Source organism: Podarcis cretensis, assembly GCF_951804945.1.
Source record: "Podarcis cretensis genome assembly, chromosome: 17".
Taxonomy (NCBI): domain Eukaryota; kingdom Metazoa; phylum Chordata; class Lepidosauria; order Squamata; family Lacertidae; genus Podarcis; species Podarcis cretensis.
The window spans coordinates 14,369,025-14,393,744 of record NC_137187.1 but is presented as its reverse complement, the minus strand read 5'-3'; the positions used below and the strand labels follow the sequence as shown (position 1 = coordinate 14,393,744).

At 41.8% G+C, this 24,720-nt stretch overlaps 1 long non-coding RNA gene across 1 annotated transcript; it reads left to right on the top strand.

Moving 5' to 3' along the window:
- The first annotated feature begins 709 nt into the window (after positions 1 to 709).
- On the top strand, positions 710 to 19,342 carry LOC307206648. Its single transcript, XR_013834455.1, has 3 exons — positions 710 to 723; positions 19,129 to 19,280; positions 19,311 to 19,342. It is a non-coding gene; the product is annotated as an uncharacterized lncRNA (long non-coding RNA).
- Positions 19,343 to 24,720: the final 5,378 nt, after the last annotated feature.

Genomic DNA, 24,720 nt, shown 5'->3' with positions numbered 1-24,720 from the left:
GCATACTTACAGAAAGGTGGGATAACTAAATAATAATTCTTTAAACTCTGATACAGTTAAAATGACTTTCTTTGTGTATGATTCATCAGACTCTCTGGCAACTAAGTGCACTGCCGGTACTAGCTTGCTGCAATTCCAGTACATGATACACTAGATCTCAGGGTCACATTACAATGAAGTCACAATTCAACGTGAATGTACAATTTCCTTTTGAAAAAATGATATAAAGAGGGATGGGCAAGATAAACTGTAGGCTCTTTCACCTGGGATCTCTTTTCCGTTTTCCATATCTGGGAACAGTGAGGGACAAGGTTAGCGAGCTCTTTCCATTCATTGTCCTCATCTGGCTGCAAACAAGACTCATTTCAAAAGGCTACTTCACTTCCTCAAAACCACACTACATTAAACAGGTTTAGGCAATCAAAACATTTTGTCCCACTTCACGATGCAATGAATATTTCTCTGACAGACATGAGCTTGCAGTCAGAACAGAGGTTTGAGTGAGATACTCAGGGAATTAAGGAGATCTGATGAAGCTTAACTATATATTCACACACAAACATGCATCAGCTAAGCAATCTGCATACAGGTATAGGGTGGAATTCAGCTAAGTTGCTGTGTGTGTGGAATAATGTCCCAGCATGCAACAAGACTTTACCTGATCTTCTTCAGGTGTTTCTTACATACAGGACACTTGTGAAGTGAACTGGAAGTGAGGTTGCAGTGCTGCCCTGGCTCCTGAGAGCCAGTGTATTGTAGTGGTTAAGAGTGGTAGTCTCGTAATCTGGAGAACGGGGTTCATGTCTCCGCTCCTCCACATGCAGCTACCTTGGGCTAGTCACACTTCTTGAAGTCTCTCAGCCCCACTCACCTCACAGAGTGTTTGTTGTGGGGGAGGAAGGGAAAGGAGAATTTTAGCCACTTTGAGACTCCTGAAGGGGAGTGAAAGGCAGGATATCAAATCCAAACTCTTCTTCTGAGTGTCCACACATCGAGTGTGGCCATTTGCAAAGGAACCGCTAAACATGAGCAGCTGAACACAGTTGCACAGACACCCTCATTCCATGGAGGCATAGTAGAATCACAGACTCATAGAATTGTAGAGTTTGAAGAGATCCCTATGGTCATCTGATCCAACCCCCTGCAATACAGAAATTTTTCACCCAATGGGGGACTCAAACTCAAGACTCTTAATCTCAAAGAGTCTTGTGGTCTACCAATGAAGCTATTTGATGAGCTCCTTTGCAAATGGGATGCAGGGCTAGTCCAGGGATGCAGAGTCCAGAGTGGGGCTAGATGCAGAGAAACTAACACTTAAAATGCTTGGGCAGTTTTGGAATTAAAGACATTCACCATGGGGGGGGGTTTGAATGCAGTGAACAAGTTCTTTACCCTTTCTATTAAGATGGCATTAATTTTAAAAAGCTCCTAGAATGAAACAGGACCTCGTAAATAGCTCTCAAGTGAAAACTTTATAAGTGGAAATTAAATATTAACTCCGGAGGAAATTATCAGATGACTGTGCCCTTTAGAGTCCATTAGTCATTCTATTTGGCCTCAGAGCACAGATAAATATTCAAATCAGGTGGCTAACCATTCAGTTGCCTGCAGCTCTAGTCCAGACAACATCATTTCCACCTATTCCAAACCCCACCCAAAGCACTGCACGTCAGTGGTGTATAATGGAAGGTGCATAATTAAACTGTGTTACTGCTGGTCTTCTGAGGTTGGGCTTTCATGACATGAAATCATTCTATTGTGAAGTTTTACAAGGCATCAGTTTGGTGATGCCACGGAAACCACAGATCCCTTCCAGCGTTCCTTCCTTTACTTGTTCAGAAGCATTTATATGGAGTCATCATCAAAGACTACATAGATCTTCAAAGAGCCTATTCTTGTGTTTCATCAACAGCTGCTAAAATCACTAATATGCAATCTCCAATACCCTGGTTTCGACAGAGGCCTTTACTGAAATTGCACTGCTACCATATAAAAATATTCATGCCCTCGCTTCTCATCAGATGTATTTATATTGAGCAACACCAAACTGTGGTTTGTGTCCTGATCTATGGTCTTGGCATATTGTGTGAATTTGGGGGTTTCCTACTCAGGCAAAACATTTGAGACTTTTTGGAGAAAGCAAATAGAACACAGGGAGACAAAATGGTGCCATCCAGATGTTTTAGGACTACCACTCCCATAATACATTGGACCCTTGGTCCTGCTGGTTGGAACTAATGGGTATTTTAGTCCAGTAACATCTGAAAGGCCACAAATTCCCCATTCCTTAAACAGAGTTTGGAGAACACTTCCTTGTGGTGGTGATATGATGCCTCGTTCTCAGAAAATCTTGTGCAACCCAAGATTTCAAATGAGTCTGAAGGTCCCTTCTCAAGTGACGTCTGTGGAGGTTTTGAAGGAACCCAACCAAGTAAAGCTAGAGATATTTCAGAGTGAGGTTTTGCACTTCTCTGACTTAACAAACTATGGCTGAACTGGAATTATACACGTGTGCGTTCATGTTGTAAATTGTTTTTATATATAGTGGTACCTTGGGTTAAGAACTTAATTCATTTTGGAGGTCCGTTCTTAACCTGAAACTGTTCTTAACCTGAGGTACCACTTTAGCTAATGGGGCCTCCCACTGCCGCCGCACCACCACCAGAGCACGATTTCTGTTCTCATCCTGAAGCAAAGTTCTTAACCCGGGGTACTGTTTCTGGGTTAGTGGAGCTTGTAACCTGAAACGTTTGTAACCTGAAGCGTCTGTAACCTGAGGTACCACTGTATATTATAAAAACCTCTGTCTGCTGCAGTAAGCACATTATTCTGCAAATTTGGGGGAAGGATGTAAAACTGTTTTTTTTTTTAAAAAAAAAAAAACACCTGTCCATTGTGCAACTGACAAGAGCACAAGGAAGGCAAGGGGAGAGCAGTGAAACTGCATCAGCAAGAGGAGTACTAGAGGTATGTGGTGTGCATCTGAGCCCTGGTCTCCTCACACAGCTATGCAAGTGGTACCTCTGCCCAACATCCATAAAGATTATGCAAAGCCCTCACAGTGAATTGGCTGGCATTTCCCTTAATGTATTAACTTGCAGCATACCTGATTGCTTGTGTGGCACCATCATGATTCACAGCTACATTAGTCATAACCCTTGCTCCATTGGACCACATTTCCCCTTTCTCCCTAATGTGCCTTTATCTCCGGATTGTGGGTTTGTGGGCAGGATCCAAAGTGCTTACTTTTAGCACAGTTCCTGGCAGTTTTAGATGCTTTGAGAATAACTTAACAACTTCTCAACTGCAATGGCTACTACCATGGCTATGGAGACCAGAAAAAGATTAGCACAATAAAGGACACCAAAGCAGCAAAATCCCGAGGAAATGGCAGCGAACAGTGCAGAAAAAGGCAAAACCAAGTGGTTTTCATGGATTATTCTGCCACTGACCCTACCCCACAAAATGCCATCGTGACCTAAGTTGTGGGTGCCAATCCAAAAATTTTGGGTTGTACCCCTGTGTATGTCAGATTTATGGCGAGCCCCTCTGTAGATATAGTCCATTTGACATCCAGGCAAATGTTGGAAATTCTCTAGTGTGTCTGGCCATTTCAAGATGGCATCCCCTTTGCTCCACCAATCAGAATAAGGGATGTAGATGACCCACTAACGTCACCCATGGGACTTCTAGATATCCGGTATATGCTCAACCTCAAAGGATGGCAGTAGGAAGCAAGTCACACTAGCTAAATTTAACAAGGCATCCCCAAAAGTCGTTACCAGGGAAAGTTTACAATAAAACAGGGTTTGTCCCTAGGAAATAGCTTGTTACTGCCCACACGGACTGGCAGCAGCTCTCCAGGAATTCAGAGAGGATTTTTCTCCCAGCCTTACCCGAAGATGATGGACACTGAACAAAGTATCTTCTGCATGGCAAACGTAGTGTCTGCAGTTGAACTGCCACAACCCACCTCAGCCCAAACCCCAAATGTACCATTTTCATCTGTGAAATATGAATGTCAAGTGAAGTAGAAATGAATTTTGACACACTTAAAAATTTGAGGAGGAGAAATGTAAAGATCAATGAGATTTACTTTAACAATGATTCCACTTTGATGTATTATTGTTTGTGTGTTTGATGATTATTGTTTATAGCATAGCAACGCATATATACAGTGCTTTTTTTCTAAAAACAATGTTTAGGGGTACTCTCATTTTGACTCAAGAAAATCACCATTTTATAGTTTAAATTGGGAAAAATAAATACGGTAAATGGACAAAAGTACAAAGATTTGCAAAATGTTTAGGGGTACATGTCCCCCTGCATCCCCCCAGGGGAAAAAACCACTGCATATATAGAGGGATAATGTTTAAGGCAGCATTCCCTGGCTGAGGTTGATGGGAATTGTAGCCCAAAATATTTTACATTAAGAAACAAACAAAGCACCCTTTGGTCAGCTGCAAAAATTGTAATATCTCAAAATACACAAAATCCTGTCACCCCTTCGTTCAATAAGTATATCTGGGAGAGAAACATGCTGCAATCCAGCAAAAGACAATCACACATATAGGAAGCCTTCAACTCATCTGCATTGCACAGCAATTCAAGCTCAACGGAACTGACTTCTCTCCTTTTTTGGATGTGAGTAAACCGGAATTAACAGCCACATCTGAAGCCTCTGGTTGTCCGTACATGTGAAAACTTGCACCCATGCTTACAGCTGGATTGGGTCCCTGGGAAGCTGCTGAAATGTTTGAATGCACATCAATCTGTTTATTCCTTATCTGGAAGCAGATCAAAGAGAAGAGGTATGAAGATACTATTTCCTCATTGATCAAAATGAATCACTGTATGAATGTTGGCATAAGAAAATCCAGTGCATTTCCCCCCACTTTTTTATATTAGCTTTGTAATTATAAGTTGTTTGGGGCATTATTTTCTTCAGTCAATATCAAATTTAAATTGGGAAAAAAAACAGTTAAGTGATTCAGAACATACCTTTGCTCTTTCTGCGCTTAAAACACATACACGGACACACACACCCATCCAGATTACAGCCGGACGGGATCGCCTAGCAACAGAAATATAAACAAGGATTCCCTCTGTGGGAGTTCTGCTGGCATGCATCATAGAGTTTAGGTAACTGTTTGCAGGTTGTGGTTGGCAGTTGCCATGGAGACTAATAGGCGAGTAAGGGAAATCCTTGCGCGTGACGTCGCCAACATCTGTTTACTGCTCCGTGCCTTGCACGCAAGCCTTGCGCACTCTCTCTGTGTGGGAAGGGAGGGGAAGGAAGCAGCACAGGTGAGTATTCAACAGGAGAATTGCAAAGGGGACATTCCACTCCCCATGACACAGTAGCTACTGTAGTATTTCTTCATTGCAGTTTCATTCTCCTAAACTCCCCGTTTTCACTCCTGCTAAGAAACAGGGTGACGCAAGTGTTTCTTTACAAACTGAAAGAGGGGGCTGTGCATTATCAAAAGTTTCTGCTGGGTATTCTAATGCATTTAAAATGGCAGCGTTTGGGCTTCTCTGAATTCGGATTTCCCCTGGAGTCACAGAATCATACAGGTTTTTATTTTAGTCATAGATTCCACCACGTGCTCTCAATGCCATCATCAGCACGCCTAAATGGAAAAGCTGAGATTTATCACCATTCAGTCCCAGTGATCCACATGCGCACAAACGTATTTGAATCCCTAATCCACCCCATCTCAAAGGCTCAAGACAATATAGATAACTATAATTTAGGAACATTACAGTCTCAATGGACTGAACAAGCACCCTGTACCACTCCAACTAATTTCAGCAGGACTCGTGCAGGAGAATTTATTACTGCATTGGCTTAAACGCTGCTCAGCCTATGAGTTCCAGATGGGATTTTTAAGGCACATTTTGGGATTGATGGAATAGTTTCTTTGGAGACCATGTCAATTCTGCAAGTCTTCTTTTATTAATCTGTTCCACCTCATTTCCCTATGGGAAAAATCTGCATTAAAATACGCATTTAATTGTGTACCTTATCACAAGATATGCAATGAAGTAAATATTTTATCTTAATGTATCCATTCTGAACACATTTTATCCTAAAACATACACTTTAAACACAATGATACTTTCTTTCTGTTTTGAACCATGATGTGTATTGCAAAATTCAGAGAAGTGTGAAACCCAAAGGTTAATTATGTTCTACTCCATTAGTCTGGCAAGTGTGTGGATCCGGTCAGTTTGCATCACAATTCAGAGCAACCAAATTCCTTAAGAATCCCTACATATGACTGATTACTCAATTTCATTCCAAGTGTCCAATTAAAATTATTTCATAGAATTGTAGAGCTGGAAGCAACCCTAAGTGTCATCTAGTCCAATGTGATTTATTTAATTGCTTTATATTAAAAAGGGATGAATGGGGTGTTAGGGGAGGAAGCGTACCTCTGGTGGGGGACATGCTGTGTTCCTTCTGGGATAGTTTGTCCACCTCTGGTGCCCACTCTTCACTCAACACTCACCTGTGACTCCTAGAAACTGCCATCATGCAACAGTGGCCACAGTCAAGAACGGCTTCGAGTGACCTGCTAAATCAGGTGAGGTTTGCCAATGGGTTTTAAACCCTTGGTGAGCTAGGGACTTCCCCTGCATGCAGAGACAGGCCAGGGTGGATTGAGTGGATGAGACCAATAGCGGGTCCAAAGGCCAAGAAGGTGGTTTCTCTGTGTGTTGTAGAGGGAAGTGAGAGGCAGATGGGGCTTGTCAACCTGGGAAGGTAGCTCAGCACAGAAAAGGAAAATGCTGGTGCTAAATTTCTGCTGCCTTGTGAGCTATCTTTGGGAGAAGAAAAGGCTAAGGAGTAAATAAGGAGTGGAGTCCCTAAGACAATTGGACAGCACCTTGTACACATCCTTCTAGAAACTCCTGCAGCCAAGCTGGTGCCGAACATATTGCTCTGCTTTCTTTGGACCACAATAGTGAGGCTGGGGGGGGCAGTTCTTGTCGTCTGGGCAGCCCATACACACTGCCCAGACTTGTGCCCCAGGGAGGTCGCTTTGGTGCTGCTAACACAGCCGTATGACTTCATCCACAAAGGCACGCTCCATTGTCTCTTGAGACAAATGGATGCCAACAAAAAAAATTCTAAGAGACTTTTAGCCCAGGACAGGGCATGTGGTAGTCCCCTGCAATTTTATCCTCACAACAATCCTTTGTGGCTGGATAGGAGATCACAGCCAGTCTAAGGACACCCTGTGAGCTTTGTGGCTAAACAGGAATTTGAACCCGAGTCTTCTGCATTGTAGTCCACAACCCTAACCTGTGCACCATACCAGTGAAGATACGTTTTCAATTTTGAAATACTGCCATTTCAAAGCAGCCATTCCAGCCAATGCAGCCACTTCTTCCTTGGCCATTTCAACCAGGTTTATTTTATTCTGTGTGGTCTGACGGCTGTCAAAGGAAGTATGTTGGATGGTTATGTTGAAAATGGTCTATTGGGTAGAGTTATTTCCAGATGCCTGTTCAAGCTCCATCACGGCACAAATTCTTGCTTTGAATGCTTTTTGCCTTTGTTCTCTACAGCAGAAGGTTTTTAATTAACATGCCACATTATGCACAAATAGATATGTAAATAGCTTTGCAATTTATGTTATTTACATATTTGCTGATGCATAATTGCTGCTATCCCAACAGGTGTCTCATTACTTTTCCCCCTGAAGTGTTTTTCGCTGAGTTTATGTAAGTTGTTCTTTTGCTAGAGGCGATCTATAGGCAAATAATTTTTTTTCTTAGTGTGAATTTTTAAAAAGCAGCCATCTTTCACTACAATTCACATGGAAAGAGTGATATATTTTGTTACCTGTAGAGTTTATCTGTGCTCCTCACTTCTTATCTGAGCTTCTTTGTCAACATGGGGAGAACCATCTAGAGATAACTGCTCATTTTAACCATCCATCCCCCTAATCTTTGTTTTAAACATGTTCTTGCTTCACTTCCTGCATATCTGAAGGACTAATTCATACAATCCATGATACAAAGAGTAAAAATATCCAGAGGGTACTGAACTTTCCCTCCCTGACACCTGAGTGAAAGAAATGAGACTGGATGACAAGATTATACTGAACAGTGAACTCAAGCTAGCAAAATAGGCTGCAGTCCAAACCCCGCTTTCCTGGGAGTAAACTCCACTGAGTTCGGTGGGACTTACTTTTGAGAAGATGGGTTTAGTTTTGATGCAAAAAGGCAACAACTACTAGGGCTACCCTTCTGGAAATTAATATTGAAAAACAACAAACAGAGGAAGGCAATTGGTTTGTAAATATCTGCTGATGGCTGAGTTATGTTTGTCTAGTGTGTTCTATGGTATATGTAAAAATGGAACATATTTCCACATCAAGTGGACAACAAAACAAAAGAGTTGTGCAAAATAAATCAATTGCAGCAGAACAGAAAATACCAGGTGAATGTCGGAACAAATTGAAGAACATTAGTGCATCCCTAGTCAATAGCAACAATGAAATTGTAGAAAGTGCTGTGAATGAAGAATGGCGTGACTCTATTGATGACCCGATAAGATTCAAAATACGGTATGCTAAAATAATGTACAGTGGTACCTCGGGTTACAGACGCTTCAGGTTACAGACTCTGCTAACTCAGAAATAGTACCTTGGATTAAGAACTTTGCTTCAGGATGAGAACAGAAATCGTGCAGTGGCGGCGCAGCAGCAGCAGGAGGCCCCATTAGCTAAAGTGGTGCTTCAGGTTAAGAACAGTTTCAGGTTAAGAATGGACCTCCAGAATGAATTAAGTTTTTAACCCGAGGTACCACTGTATGAATGTCTTTTGAACCATTCATAGAGTACAGGCACAATATTTCTCTGGTCCTTTCCAATAGAATGCTTGAACTTATACAGCATTTTTCATGAAAACTTGGAAGAGTTTTAACACTCTGTTTTGTTTTTATGCTTCAAGGAACAAATAGCCTGGGTACCTAGGAAAGGGTTCTAAACATAAAATAGAAAAGTATTCTAAACATAAAATAGAAAAATCTGTCTCATATCTTCTAGAATCTAGAGGTTGTTCTAATTCCCTAGCTATGCAGCACTGTAAGCCAGACGTTGCCTTTAAGACACTAAAATTTGCCTACCTTGAAGGGAAAGCATTTCACACAACATAGGGCTCTGTGCTTTGCAATTACAATGCCACATTTTGAAATTAAAATTGGCATCCTTCCTTGGTAAAAACCACACATCTTCGGAGAAACCAATCCAGCTTATATTTCCCTGATTACAGGAACTCTCGGTTTCAGATTGCAACCAAGTTATCTCCTTGATTAAATTCTGATTTTCCAATTTAAATGGATGACATCAATGCTAAATGACTCAATCAACTGTATAGGTATCAATGAAAGGACATGAAAGCTGCTCCTTTATCTGTATAAGCATAAATATTTTAAGACCCGTATTTTAATTCTCCATCCAGCTACCATCACCAAAAACCCCAATTTGTACAAGAAACAACAGCAAAAAAAAAGTGCAGTTGCAATGGTTTTAAAAACAGAAATGGTTCCAAGTTATTAGATTAATCATGATCCATTAATCATGATGCAATGTTTCTCAATCTGCTTTCTGAGCTCATCAGTGTTTCAAATATAATTTGAATATTACCGACTTAGATGAAACTACCTGGTACCAGTCAGGAGCCAGCTCTTGATCAATCTGAGAGGTAAATGGAGTTCAGCAGTGGCAATGAGGGCACCATTACATGTCCCTGCATGAAGATAAATGCCTCGCTGAAGCTACTCTGTGCTGTACACAGGGGGGAGCCATTTTGGAATGGTCCCCTGCCCATGTGTCTGATTACAATATTCTTACTCACTGACCTAGGCTATCCTCATTATGCACACCAAAGCCACAAATCCACATGGTTCAGAAACAAAACAAAAGGGGAAGGGAGAGGAATGCAGTGTCAGAATTGCTGTCACCATCCCTCATCCACCCACTTCCTATTGTTGAAGGCAGGTCGTCCAAGCAGTAGCTGACAAGATGTCTGGGTGTTACAGGCCTTGGAGGCAATTTCACTATGTCTGGAAGTTTGGGGCCATCATGAGATGCAAATGGGGAATTCACAAGGCAAGAGATCTCCCAGTCGTATAGGATTTGAAGAACGTGACTTGGCCCAAGGCCTATACAAGGCCACATCATGAGACTATTTTCAAGTCAAGCAACAGAACCTTTTACCAGGGTTACCCAAGAAGTCTGCAGCTGGTCACTCTGCATACCCTCCACCCTCTTCTAACCTAGGCACACCATGCCTCTGCCCCCTCGCAAAGGCCCACTATCACCACAGCCACCCCGTGTGACCTCACCTCTCACCCCCCACCATCCGTGGCCCCCACAAAGTGTTTTTTTGGGGGAGGCTGCAGTGCAAAATCACATGAGATCACAATGCCCCAAGTGGCCTCTCATGAGAAAAAACTGGGATGTCTCTAGTTGGGATTATAGACCATCCTGAGGCAAGGCCACATGCCTGTTAATTGTGCATCATTCCACAACTTGTTCTAAAGTAACCCAGTGTAACTAATAAACTCTGTGGAATGCAAAAGCAGCAGATTATATATATATATGCCTAGAGTTTATTTGTTTATAATGGCTTCTAGGCTATAGCACCTCAACAAAGGGTGCATTAGGTGATCTCATCCACTCATATGCCGCTATAGTTAATTTGTTTGTTCTGCTAGATGTTTTCCTTATTAAAGAAGAAGAAAAAACAATCATGAGTGCCCTTGTTGCTTCCTGGTTAAATTGAGTTGAATCCCTGACTCAGCTAAGGTGGCCTCGTCCTCAGGGCTGGGCTAGGTGACTTCTCTTCTGTCTGAGTTGAGACTGTGGTTTTAGAATTGTTTTAAAATGGGTGGAGGTGCAGGTAAAAGTGCATGTTTAGTTGTTTGTTTGCTTGCTTAGGAGCTAAAAAATGAAGAAAGGTTACATCCTACCTTTGGGGAGTTTAATTTTACCAAAAGGTATGGCAATTTTGATTGCTCGCCTTAAGGCCTCCCATGTCTGGGCTTCACAAATTCATGCAGAGAACAGTTCTGCTCAAGCTCTAAAGTGATTTCCTACTTTCTCCTGTCTATGGATGAAGAGAGAAGATGACAGGGTCTTTCACAGTCAGCTCTGTACTGAGTACCGCCGTCAGTTTATGGTTTGCCCCACAGCAAACCAGGCTCAATGTGGCTCACAATCACAAGAACCTGAGAAAAGAACTACAGTGGTACCTCAGGTTACATAAGCTTCAGGTTACATACGCTTCAGGTTACAGACTGCGCTAACCCAGAAATAGTGCTTCAGGTTAAGAACTTTGCTTCAGGATGAGAACAGAAATCGTGCTCCGGCGGCACGGCAGCAGTGGGAGGCACCATTAGCTAAAGTGGTGCTTCAGTTAAGAACAGATTCAGGTTAAGTACGGACCTCCGGAATGAATTAAGTACTTAACCTGAGGTACCACGGTAAACATAATAAAAATGCAGCATTTCAAGATTATTCATTATGACGTTGTTACAAGAAACACAAGCAAAACTTAAAATAGTTGTAGAAACAACAATCCAGAAGGCCAATGGAAATATCTCATATTAGTTAATTCAGAATAAAACACTCCACTAATAATTCAGACTAAGATCCAACAGTAAAAATACAAATGAAGTATGCATTGGCCAAAATTAAATTCATATTAAGGCCTAACAATAAAAATACAAAAAGAAGTATATGTTGCCCAAAATGAAATGTTGCCACCAGGAGCAACCCCTAAGCAAGATAGCCACCTTGCCAGTCTGTGTGTCATGAGCCAGAAAATCAGGGAACCGGGTCTAATAAGCCACTTGGTCTCTCACATGAACACTGTGCTCATTATAAAGACTCTCGGCGGCTGGACAAAATCATTTCACGAGCCAGGTGCTGCCCTCGAGTCACCACCACATCATTTCTCAATTACATAATCACTTTTTAATTATATAAAACTCTATAACTGGACTTGGCTCAAATATTCTTTAAAATAATGACACTGCTGCCCTTTAAAAAAACCCACCAAAACACATTATCCAGCAAGCTTAAGAGCCAGTTGTTGCTCTCAAGAGTCCTGAAAAATTATATTTCAGGTGGAACATGTGCCCATGAACATATTTGCTATCATTATGCTGCATAATGTCACTTATGGATGTATATTCATATTGAAAGATACGTATACCTCTCTCATGCCTACAATTCTTTTACCCCATTGATGGAGGTCAAAAAGGTTGTTGGAATTTTTTTTGGGGGGGGGAGGGGGGAGGGGTGTATACCACCAGAAGCATATGCCCTCAAAAAGTTATATTCAGACTGAAAGGTTTTCTATGTCCCATTAAACCAAAAGGATGCTGGATGATGAATATGAGCACAAGCCAAATGACTTGCTTAAAAATCATGTGTGAAGGAGCTCTGTGAAGGCAATTAAGCTCCACTGAAATGAACCAACTTCTGAGCTTTCAAATTCGCACTGATTTTATTCATGGTTGATCTTCAGGGCTGGAGGACCTAGCCTAGCGAGTGACTGTGAAATCTGAGCACTCAGTTATGATAGGATATGTGACTTCTGCTTCTACAGGTGTTTTTACTGAGATGACACTTCTGACAGATACACAGGTGATTAATAGCTCAGACAGGTGCACGATTAGTTGAATACACAGGGCAGGTGTCTAATTGAAGACAGTAAGGAGAAAAAATAAAAGGTAATGTGTACATTCAAGGAGAATTAGCTTGTCAAGGGAAATGAGGAGCTATTAAATATGGTAGTGCTCATGAAACTGGGTTGTAAATTGCTTTCATAATTGGCCACGTTATGCAACCGGGTTTCATCAAAGGAATGAAACCCAAAAGGTGCTTGTGTGTCAATTCACTCTTTCCCCCTAGTCATCAACTTGTTGACTGCATTTTAATTATCTCTGAAGTACAGAAGGGAAAAGGCTGGTTTTCGAAGCTGCCCGCAACCATCCAGCCCACACCTGTTGTAAAACGCACCTGCGCCATGCAGAAAGTCGTGCCGGGTCAGGATTTTCAAAAGCTGGGTGCTTGAATGCTTCAGGGAGAGGCAGGAGGGGAGGGATCAAGAGGTGGAGACAGAGCAGGAGAAGAAATTGAAGCGGACTACATTTCGTGCAGGACTATGAACCTGCCTAAAGTATGTAAAAGAAGGAACCCGAAAGAGAGAAATCAGGAGATCTAAACCTGGGTGGGCAGGCTGGAGTGATGCAGCATCCCACATTCACAGCAAGGATTCCAGGGCTTCAGCCAAGGACTGAGGCTAGCCATTTTGCCTACCATGGGGTGCACAAGCCCTCAGAGTAGGGTTGCCACCCATCCCTAAAATAACATGATTATCTTTTTTCTTTTTGGAGAAAAGTGTCCCCTGTCCTGTTTGGACTTCAAATAGGATGCCTTTTTTCATGTATTTAAGCTCATTCACCTCCTCAAAACCGTGTGGGTAGAAGGTGGAGCCATGTGGAGAAGAGCAGAGGGTGACAGCAAGAGTTATTGTGGGATGCAGGCAGAGGGTGAGGTGGGGTCGAGAGGACGAATTAGAGAGAGAGAGAGAGAGAGAGAGAGAGAGAGAGAGCACTTTTGCATGGGCAGAGGGTCATAGCTGTCAACCTTCCCTTTTTTTCGTGGGAAATTCCCTTATTCCAGCGCCGTTTCCCACTGCTTCCCGCTGTTATCCCGGATTGTTAGATATCCCATAGACTGTCCACGGGACAGGTGAGGCTGCTGATCCCTTATTTTCAAATGTGAAAGTTGACAGCTATGCAGAGGGTGGGTTGCAGAGAGTGATATAGGGGGTTTGCATGGGCCTGCTACAGTGGCATCTTATGTTTTCAGTAGGTGGGGGTGAGTGAATGAGAGGGTTTGCAGAGGCCTGGTCCACTGTGGGAGAGAGTTTTTGCATGGGAAGAGGTGGGTAGGTCAGATATGTTCTGGCTTCTTTTCATCCAATGGAGAGCGGGGGGCGGGGGGCAGAGATAATATTTGCTTGGGCAGTGATGAAGGGGGGGGGACAGAGAGTGAGAGGGAGTTTGCAGCAGCACAGTGTGTTGGTTGTTTATTTTCATTGAATGAACCACTGTAGCCCTTGTGTGCCATTGTAATGGATTGGTTTGAAGTCATTTCTGCACCCTGTACAGTAATTTACTCACCCAATTCCCTCCTGACCTGTCCTTTATTTTGCCTGACCAAAGGTGGCAACCTTACCTCAGAGCCCTCCTGCTTTCTGTCTTCAGAGACAGACAGGAATCAGGACATTGCAGCGTCTGCCTATGTGATTGAAGAGCCAGCATGAAATCCTTGGATTAAACAGGTCTTGATAGAAATATTGGTCAACAACTGCATTCTCTTTCTGCTCTAGATGAAACTCTCAGCTCCAGCTACTGACTCAAAGATCCTGAGCACAATATTACAGCCTTCAGTCTAAATTTGGATTCAGATGCCAAAAATCACTGGGCTGGAACTCATACCTTAAAGAATTGGGAGGATGGCCTCAAATGTCCTCTGAACCTCTAATGAAAGGACTGGCAAATTGAGAAGCCCATCTATCAGATGGATCAAATAATGTCCTTTAAGTATTAAACTTTTCTGTGCGCCGTCATTTTAAAAGCTAATGATGTTTGTATCTGAGATTGCCTTTCTACAATGTGAACATTTGCTTTGGCTGATGAATGCTGCAAATAGGCAGCGTGTCTGGATGCACCTAGAGAGCAGAGTTTGGATGGCCATCTCTCATGCATGATTTAGTTGAGATTCCTGCATCACAGGTGGACCCTCAGGGACCTTCCAACTCTACAGTTCTACGATTCTATGAGAGAGCAGCAGTGAAGGGATGTCCAAGTTGGATGCAGTTATGGCAGCAATGTATATGATGCAAAATAATGATTCCAGTTTGCATTTTTAAAAAGGGGAGCATGATACACAATTCTGAACGATAAATTGAATTCTATGTATTTATTTATTTATTTTTCCACAATGATACTTGGTAATTTGGGAGAAATTGCATTTATTAGAAAATAAAGAAATTATTTACATGATGGAACAGAACCATTTGAGCACTTTTTGTGGAATGAAAACTTAACGATAACACAGCAAGATGCACTGTTCAGTCCATGTATTTTCCAAGAATATCACCATCTCTAAATATGAAATAGTCCTTGTCATCCAGTACAACTTTTGTTCCACCATACTCCAGTAGCAGAAAGCCTTTCCTCCTCCCAGGAGGAATATTTATTAATAATTTATTAATATTATTAAATATTTAATATTTAATAATTAAAAAAATAAAAATAAAAAGTCACTCTTAGACAGGTCAAGTCTTTGCTAGATCATTTCAACTTCGCATGTAGAGTAGTTTCACCAGGCCGCCCACTTTTCCTTGTGATTTTTCTGGAATCATAATGTCTCCTTTAGTTAGTCTCAGCTGCACACCTTTCCACCAATACATGGTTGAAGAGGGGAAGATTTTTTTTTTAATGCCTGTTCTGCCATGGTGTGTGCTTTACAAGGGCTCCTGCTCCTGCTGCAAGGACTCCTTGCACCCCTGACTGACCAACAGAGCTAGCACACACGGCAAAAACCCTGAATTCTATGTATTTTTATGTGCACTGTGCAACTTCCTTTTATCCATTCTTTTTTGTCAGTGTTTCCTGAATATACAATGCCAGCATCCTAGAAAATAGAAATATCTGTAGAGAAATAGCACTCGAAATAAAATAGCCCAATCCCATACTTCTCCATTCTGCACCATTCTTGGTAACTTGCAGAGCTGATCTATAGTAACTGCATATGGCCAATCCTGATGTTCTAACTTTAGTTCTGAATCAAGTTCACCTGAATCATTTCCTGTAAGTAAGTTTGCCAGAAAAGTCAACAGGATTAAGATCTTAGCTCACCTTTGTCCTTCCTCCAATACAACCTCAATCTCAGACAACCAGTTTGATAAGTCCTTATCAATCTGTTATTCACACACAAGTGAACAGTGTGTCATGGAGGCCTTGCCCGCACCACCAGCCTCCCCAGTGTTAAGCCCCATGGATCTATAAACCATCTATAGAGTCTATTGCAAACTGCTTTGTATCTTTCAAAAACCACTTTAGAGGCTATTGCAGTTAAATTGCATATAAATTGGTTAAATAAACAAATAATATAAGTCTGTCAGGATTACTTGCACTAGGCCCTCTTGTGACAGTGATCCCAGACAATCCACATGTCCCTATTTCCCGAGGATAGTCCCAGATTTACAGAAGCTGTCCTGGTTTCTGATTTGATCCTGGAATGTCATGCTTTACTTTAGAATATTCCTATTTTCATCAGAGCAATGTTGGACGGTATAGTAGGTGATCCCTATTTTCATCAGTGAAATGTTGGAGGATGGGGAATAGGACATCCCTATCATCATCAGAGAAATGTTAGAGGGATGTCCCTCTTTTCACAGGAGAAATGTTGGGAGTATGAAATAGGATGACCCTATTTTTATTCAACACATGTTAGCGAGTATGTGATCCACAAGAGGTTTGGTCAAGACAATTCTCCCTTTACCATTTCAACCCCTTAAGGTGCTCACCCGTTGTGTAATACCATTGTTCCTCTTTCCCGCAAACATACACAAAACCTGCGGGTTGTGACTTAGGGTAAAATGAATTATTATGAACTGAGAGACTGGGTGTGAGCAGGGTGCAGCTCACAGGAAGTGCTGCTGGGGGTAGACATAATGGCTGCCTTCAACAGGAACAGCCATGTCTGCCTTCGATTGCCTAATGTTGCATGAGCCATTGAGCTACACGAATCTCTTTCTTGTACTACATCCATCTAAGACACAGGTTGGGAACCTCAGACTCAGAGGCCAAATGTAGCCCTCTAGGTTTCTGTGCCTGCTTTGGGACTCTTCTTCAGGCCTGCCCAGCCACGCACCCTCTCCCTAGGCCACACCCCTCACCTGCTTTCCTTCTCACCTTACTTGAGTGGTTTTTGCCTGGCTGGAATGCAAATAATAATAATAATAATAATAATAATAATAATAATAATAATATTTATTATTTATACCCGCCGGCTTCCAACAGAATATTAAAATACAATAACCTATTAAACATTAAAAGCTTCCCTAAACAGGGCTGCCTTCAGATGTCTTGTAAAAATCTGGTAGTTGTTTTTCTCCTTGACATCTGGTGGGAGGGCGTTGCACAGGGCAGGTGCCACTACTGGGAAGGCCCTCTGCCTGGTTCTCTGTAACTTGGCTTCTCACAGCAAGGGAACCGCCAGAAGGCCCTCGGCGCTGGACCTCAGTTTCCAAGCAGAACGATGTGGGTGAAGACGCTCCTTCAGGTATACAAGACCGAGGCCGTTTAGGGCTTTAAAGGTCAGCACCAATACTTTGAATTGTGCTCAGAAACTTACTGGGAGCCAGTGTAGGTCTTTCAAGACCAGTGTTATATGGTCTCGGCGGCCGCTCCCAGTTACCAGTCTAGCTGCCGCATTCTGGATTAGTTGTAGTTTCCGGGTCACCTTCAAACTGATAACAGTTCTCGCTTGCCTGAATGAGAATAGGCAGAGAAACTAGCCAGCTGTACAAAGGTAAAAATTGCATTCATTGCTCCAATTGATTTTTTTGCTTTTGGCTCCGCTCACCTCTAGCATGTGGACCCTGCAAGGTCACCTTGGAAGGCAATGTGACCCTCAGGCTGACACCTTACTCTGGGGGAAGATGTCAAAAGTGCCTTGGACTGTTTTATCACTTTAAATAAGTAAACCGCAGAAATTCCATAAGCAAAATTAGCAATGCTACAGGGCTGATTTCAGAGATTTAGATGCTTCACACACTGAGTGTAAACCTTTGAGTTCAAAGACACCTGCAGGGCAAAGGCTTCAAAGGAAGTGTCTCCATTAAAGGCCTATTCACCTTGACAAATGTTTATCTGTTCCCATGGGACAGTGTGATGAGTATGGCACCAACAGAGGTTCAATCAGGCCATAAACTTTGACTTATTCTAGTGCTGGGGTGTTGTGCTTTCAATATTGTTTTTATATAGTAAAATGGTTCCCTTTGATTGTATGATTTTAAACATCTGGGTGCTAAAAACCCCTTTGCAAGTCATGCAAGCCAAGCAATTTATAAAAGTTCCAGGCCCTGCAGATGGAGGGATTCAGCCTGTAGGTGGTCTTTTCCCATTGAGCTCAATAGGGGAATAAAGAGAGACTGGGTGCATTAATATCCCTGAAAATCGTCTGTGATTTTGGTTCCCACAATCTGTTGTCTCAGCACACATGTTTGGCACCGTTTAAAAGAAAATCTATTTCCATTTGTGTATCGGGACATTTGAAAATCTGGATTATGATAGCATTCTTTAAAATTGAGAAATTTTGAGAGAGATGCATCAGTGACCAAATGGCTTACACTATACAGAAGAGACGCAATGAGCAAGTCCCGCATGTCTGTATACTGGAGAGTGGGTGGCAGAAGAGAAACAGATGCAACAAGTTTGCTTCCTTCACTTTCTTTGCCTGATCAAACCGTGAAACTCACATGGATAGTGCCAAATCTTGCTATGGTCAGGCCTGGTGTGCCTCAAAGTAAATCACCAGACGTCCACTTCAATTCACCGAGATGAAATAATTTGAGGCTGCAGCATCACTAGCAATTAAGAACGGAACCCAACTGAGCAAGATGCTCCGGGCATTTTAGATCGCACTGGAAACATTGAGAATGATATGTGAAAACAAATTCTCGCTGCTGCTTTTGGTGCCGTCAGGCGGGAAATGTAAAGCAGGGGTAGCGAAGCTGTGGTTCTTCTTCTGTTGTTGTGACTCCAGCTCCCATAATCCCCAGTGGTTGGTCATGCTAGCTGGGGCTGATGGAGTTGGAGTCAAACAACAGATGGAGGTCCACAGGTTTCCAATCCTTGCTCATCTTTCCCATTAAGACCTCATGTGGCTCTCCAAGGAGAAAGCTAATCAATCTCTCCTTTATGCATTATACCTGGAGGTGCATCTCCACTCCCCTCGTTCAGTTCGGACACTGAGGTCCAGCTCCGAGGGCCTTCTGGCAGTTCCCTCACTGAGGTTACAGGGAACCAGGCAGAGGGCCTTCCTGGTAGTGGTGCCCACCCTGTGGAATGCCCTCCCATCATATGTCAAGGAAATAAACAACTATCTGACTTTTAGAAGATATCTGAAGGCAGCCCTGTTTAGGGAAATTTTTAATGTTTGAGGTTTTATCGTGTTTTTAATATTCTGTTTGGAGCCACCTAGAGTGGCTGGGGAAACCTAGCCAGATGGGCGGGGTATAAATAATTATGATTATTATTATTAATTTTAACTGAACAAATAAAGAAAACTTAGGGCAGCCTAGAACACACCTGATTCTCTCATGTAAAGAAGAGTCATGGTTTTGGCGGAACAGTCTTTCATGGAAGTTTGTTCACCAACTCTGATAATCTCAAATCCTGATACATTTTCCAGAAAATTTGTTCAGCTTTCCTTGAAATATCTTTGTGTTTCCCAACCAAGAATTCACCCCAAAAATTCACCTTAGGTGAAAATGATGACTTAGGTTGACGCAAACCATCAATCACCCCTCCTCTCCCCTGTGGGAAAATTTCAGTAGTTTTAGTCATAATCTGTGTCACTAAAAATCCTTTGGTGATTCCTCAAAGCAGAAACATCCATATTTGCTTCAGGGAAAATTCTGGGGCAAAACTGAGTGGAAATCGCTTTGAGATGTTATTATCGGAAGCGATTCATAAATCGAATAAACAGAGATTCTTAGAAGACTGGAGTAAATATATGAACTATTTGAAAAGCAATTGTAATGAACAGATTACGCTAGTAGGACTGCAAGAAGTTCTGTAATGAGGACTATTTGAAATATTGCAAGAAAGACTATGAGGAGAATTATTAGTTAATGATAATTAAGAGTAATAGAGAAATTAAGAAATGCAGAATAAGTGATAAAGAATGGGAAATCATCAGAGGTGTTGCTGGAAGTCTAAAATATTGTATAAGATAAGAAGTTATATGATTGTTGGAAATTATATGTTAAAAAAAACTAATAAAAATGTATATAAAAAAATAAAAACTAAAAAACTATAATAAAAACCCTAGATTCCTCTTTCACCACTATCTGACCTTACCCAGGAATGCAAGCAGGGCTCTTTCCTGTTATTCTGATGTGACCAAATATGCAAGGATTAATCTGGAATGGTTGTCCCTGTTTCGTGAGGCAATGTGTTGCATAGTAGAACCTGCTTTAGAAATAACACACCGTTTATGAAAAAGGCTGATTCTCTGTTTCTGTAGCCTTTTCTAGAATATATATCAGTGACTCAGGTGTGATGAAGGGCACAGTCTTGCCTAAAAGGGCAAGTTATCAAGCAGGGGAACATATACTGATCCTTTGCATACCAGAAGAATTAACAGTCTTAAGAAACACATAGCTGATGATGCATATCATGTGACCAACGCCTAAGTCTTGCAAAATGCATGTAATGAAAGTATCCCATTATTGAACCAGAAGTCCAATAAATACAGTGATAAAGAGAGATCATTTTCATAACAAAGCTTCCAATTTTTTTAACACAATGTGTTAAAAAATTGATTAAATACCATATATCGTAATATGTTTTGGGAATATATGTGTCGGCAAACAAACACACACACACACACACACATATATATATGTGCACCAGGTTACAGTTGATAACTTATTCTTTTTATTATACAGCACACATCGACAATGAAGCAAAACTATAAAAAGGCTGATTCAACAAAGCAGTGTTGCACATTCCCTTAGACACACCAACACAAGTCACACATTGTTCTCAGTCACTCTTCAAAGTGTAATCCTCTTTGATTGGAAAATCATTCTATAAAATCAATTACTCATCAAAGCTCAGCAAATTATTCGTAATGACCCAGCACTTCCTTCTGTATCAGGGATTCCCTTCATGCTAGCCACTGTTGCTGACTGCCAGAAGGATTTACTCAAATTCAAAACCAACAGTACTCCAGCTAGAGATTTCCCAGGTTTTAGAGCACTGTGGATCTTGCATTAGGATTGTTATCAATTTCCAAAAGGTTTTGGGATTATTCTGGTTAAAAAGTAGGATGTAATTGTAATACACAAATGAAGAGAAATCAGGGGTTTCCAATCTGTGGTTGTTCTTTCACAACTACCTGTGTTCTCTGTGTTGCTCCCCTGTGTGGTGAATTACTGACATGCAAGTGGCAGTCCTCTTCATGAAGACCCTTCTGGGTTGAATCTGGCCCCTAAGCTTCACCAGTGGATTTTTCTAGGTAGGAAATAATATTAAGGGCTTCCTTTGCCAATGGAACCTTGCTTGAGCAACAATATATTTCTGAGCTCTGACATTTTTCTGGATTCTTGGTTGGTCTAACTCCTGCGGGTTTTTTGGTCCTGCTTCCTGCTTCACTCCTTGGTTGGTTCTGACTACTGGCCTGTCTCTTGGCTCCCAGTTCCTGCCACAATCCTTGCCACCATCCAGCCCCACCACAAAACACTTGTGTTTTATTCCCTGCACTCTGCCTGTACATTACACTAATTATATACCATGTCCATAAACAATGGAGACCCATTGGATCTGGGTTTCCCAGACTTGGGTCTCCGGCTACAATTCTCATCATCCCTGACCACTGTGGGTCCTGCTAGCTAGGGAGTTGTAGTCCAAAAGATGATGAGAACTGAAGTCGAAAAACAGCTGGAGACCCAAGTTTGGAAAACCCTGCATTAGATGGTTGAAAACTCTTTCATGAAATTAAAAGTATGACAGTTAAAATCCAGTAAGAAAGAGAGTTGCATTTCCTAAACACTTTCACCCTTCCTGCAAATAATCCCAGCCTTTTCTTTTTGCAATTCTTCGTATTCCCTTTCGATAGAATGCAAAAATGTTGGCAACGGGTGAGTGGAAGAGGCAACACACAATTCCTTCTGACATTATGATGTGCATGCATAGATGCATCCCACTGTAGCAGGAACCCCGCACCCCAATCATTCAGTTTGTACAAACTTCACACACACACACACACACACACACACACACTTACACTCACACACTACATACGCTACGCTTCTGTTATAAATTCATAGAAAATCAACCATACATCGGTTTTGCACTGTTCCACTTTTATTTTACTCCATGAAGGAAGGACTACAAAATGGGGAAGGTTTGATACAGGGCAGCCATAATCCCTTCACCATCCCAGCACATCCACAGGAGCCCTGCCCAGTTGCTATGCCAACCCTGATGGTCCTAGACAGAAGACAATCAAGATCACAAAGAACTTGCATATGGGAGTGGATTCAGCATGGACTGAAACAAAGGACAATGATCAGATCTTCCCTCTGGGGGCAGGAAACTGCCAACTCCCCTTTGTCTCCTAGAAGTGACTCAGGGGGAGAGAAGGGAACCAGCCAGGTGAAAGGACACTCAGGTTACCACCACAACTCCTCCCTCAACCCCTCCTTTCTGTAATGTATGCATGATGTTTCTGGGGGTGGGCTTGACCTAGAGGAGGGGAATTTCAAAAGTTTTTATAAGGTCTTGCACACCATTTTTCTGTGTCTTTCCTCTCACCTGCAAGTAAGGGGAGCACCCTGTTGCAACAGTCAATAAAGGCCAAGCCTATAGGCTGCTGATTTGCTCCAATTTACTGTACTCTGGTTGGTGTCTTTACTTTTTGTCCAAGGGAGCCCTCGGATTTTTCCAGTAACACCACTGAAAGTAACACAGTGCCAAGGAACAATATTCACTACTAGCTGCACTTTCAGATGCACATGGCCCAACACCCAGAAAACACTGCTGAGTTTCCTCAACAAGAGAGATGTTGAGTTCTCTCTGCTTTCCCAAGCAGCAAAAGGTTGGGTGAACAATGGCAGAAAAGAGGTATTGAAATATACGCTAAAGAAACAGAATGTAGGTGGCTGGCAAAGCATTTCCATGCCTCCTCTCCCTCACAGCCCTGCAGAAACTTTTTTTTGCCGAAAAAATAAAATCAGACGTCATGGAAATTCAGCCCAGCCCTAGGAACAAAATCCCTCAAATAGCTACGAGGCTCACTTCAGATGAATATAATACTCAAAGCTCTATGTGTAGAATAAAGGCCAAGAGAGCCAAACTGGAAATTGAACCAGATGGCAATAAGTATGAGTTCAGCTGAATTTAATATGAACTCCTCCCACTTTTATTATTTTCAATCATTGTAAGTTGTAAAAAGAGCATCTGTGGGTAGTATCAAAATATGTAATAAGCTTTGAAACCTTGATTTGTTTCCTGGAGTAATTCGTCCAACTGATGGGAACCCTGAGGGATGGTGGTTTCATTTCTAGAAGAGGAAGAGGGCACAAAGGGGGGAAGATGCCCAGAGCTTCAAATATTTAAGGAGATTTGTTTTAAAATGAAGCTGTGATGTGGCAAAGTCAACCATTCTTGGTTAACTAATTTACTGTCTATATGTTTGTCCATTGTGCTTTTCTGCGTGAAGAGATCCTATGCCTGAGAAGGTTCCTCTTTTTTCTTCACCCTTTGAGAGTAGAAAGATGGCACCATTTCCCACTTCTTGATAGGGCTTCCCACCCCCCCCCCTTTGTAAAGTGACCCCAGTCCACCAAAGATCATAAAGCAAAGTTGACAATGAAGGAAGTGTGTGCTGACACCACTGCAGGCAAACAAAGCAGATTTAGAGTGAAACCAACCATTCCTGACCCGATTACATGGGTGATCTCAGTTGTCAATGAGGAAGGTGAACACAAATGAATGATTTTGGTATAAGAAAACACCTTTGAAGCCACCCATGAAAGATCAGTGCTTGGCATGCTTGTCTTTCAATACTGAGAAGAAAAGCATGTGTGAAAATTAACTTCTCTCCTTTTATTCAGCCTAATCTTGTCTGAAGTCCTACAGTTCAGGAACAATTGTACCACATCATCTGTTGCTTGTGTAAGCAAGGTTTTAGTTATTCTGATGTGCCTGCAGCCTTGGTAATAGTACATAAATATAGATTTTCTCAATAGTTCAGAGGAGGGGTGCCCTCTGTGTTTTGGACTACAGTTCCTGTCATTATCTATCATAAGCCAAGCTGGCTGGGGCTGATGGGAATTGTAGTTCAAAACAGTAGGAGGGCATCAGCTTCTTCAGAATCTCCCTTCCTCACCCCACTGTCTCTTTATCAGAATGGACATCCAATTGAGACTATTAACATTGTAGCATGTTCTTTTGCTACGAAGTTATATTGGGTGCTATCCAACTAAGTACTACTCAGAGAAGACCCACTGGGATAGCGACCACTGCTTCCACTCTCAAAAGTTTGTTTCTATGTTTTAAATAGTAATCATTAAAAAAGTGGTCTCTTCATGTTCCACATAATCTTTCATTTTCAATCTAAATTCAACAGGAACATCTGTGCCTAATGTCATCAAATGCATGTCATTGACTACAGTATCCAGTGACTTTTACATGCATGTCTGCTGTTACAGACATGAAGACAGAAGCTTTATATCACACAACATCAAGTTGAATACAAAACTTGTTTAAAAAGAAAAAAGCCTGTTCAGATAAGATGCATCAAAGTGCAAGACATGGTCAAATGAGGAGCAAACATTTATAAGTTAATGAAGCTCCAGTCCAGAGTATCCCTTTTACATTTA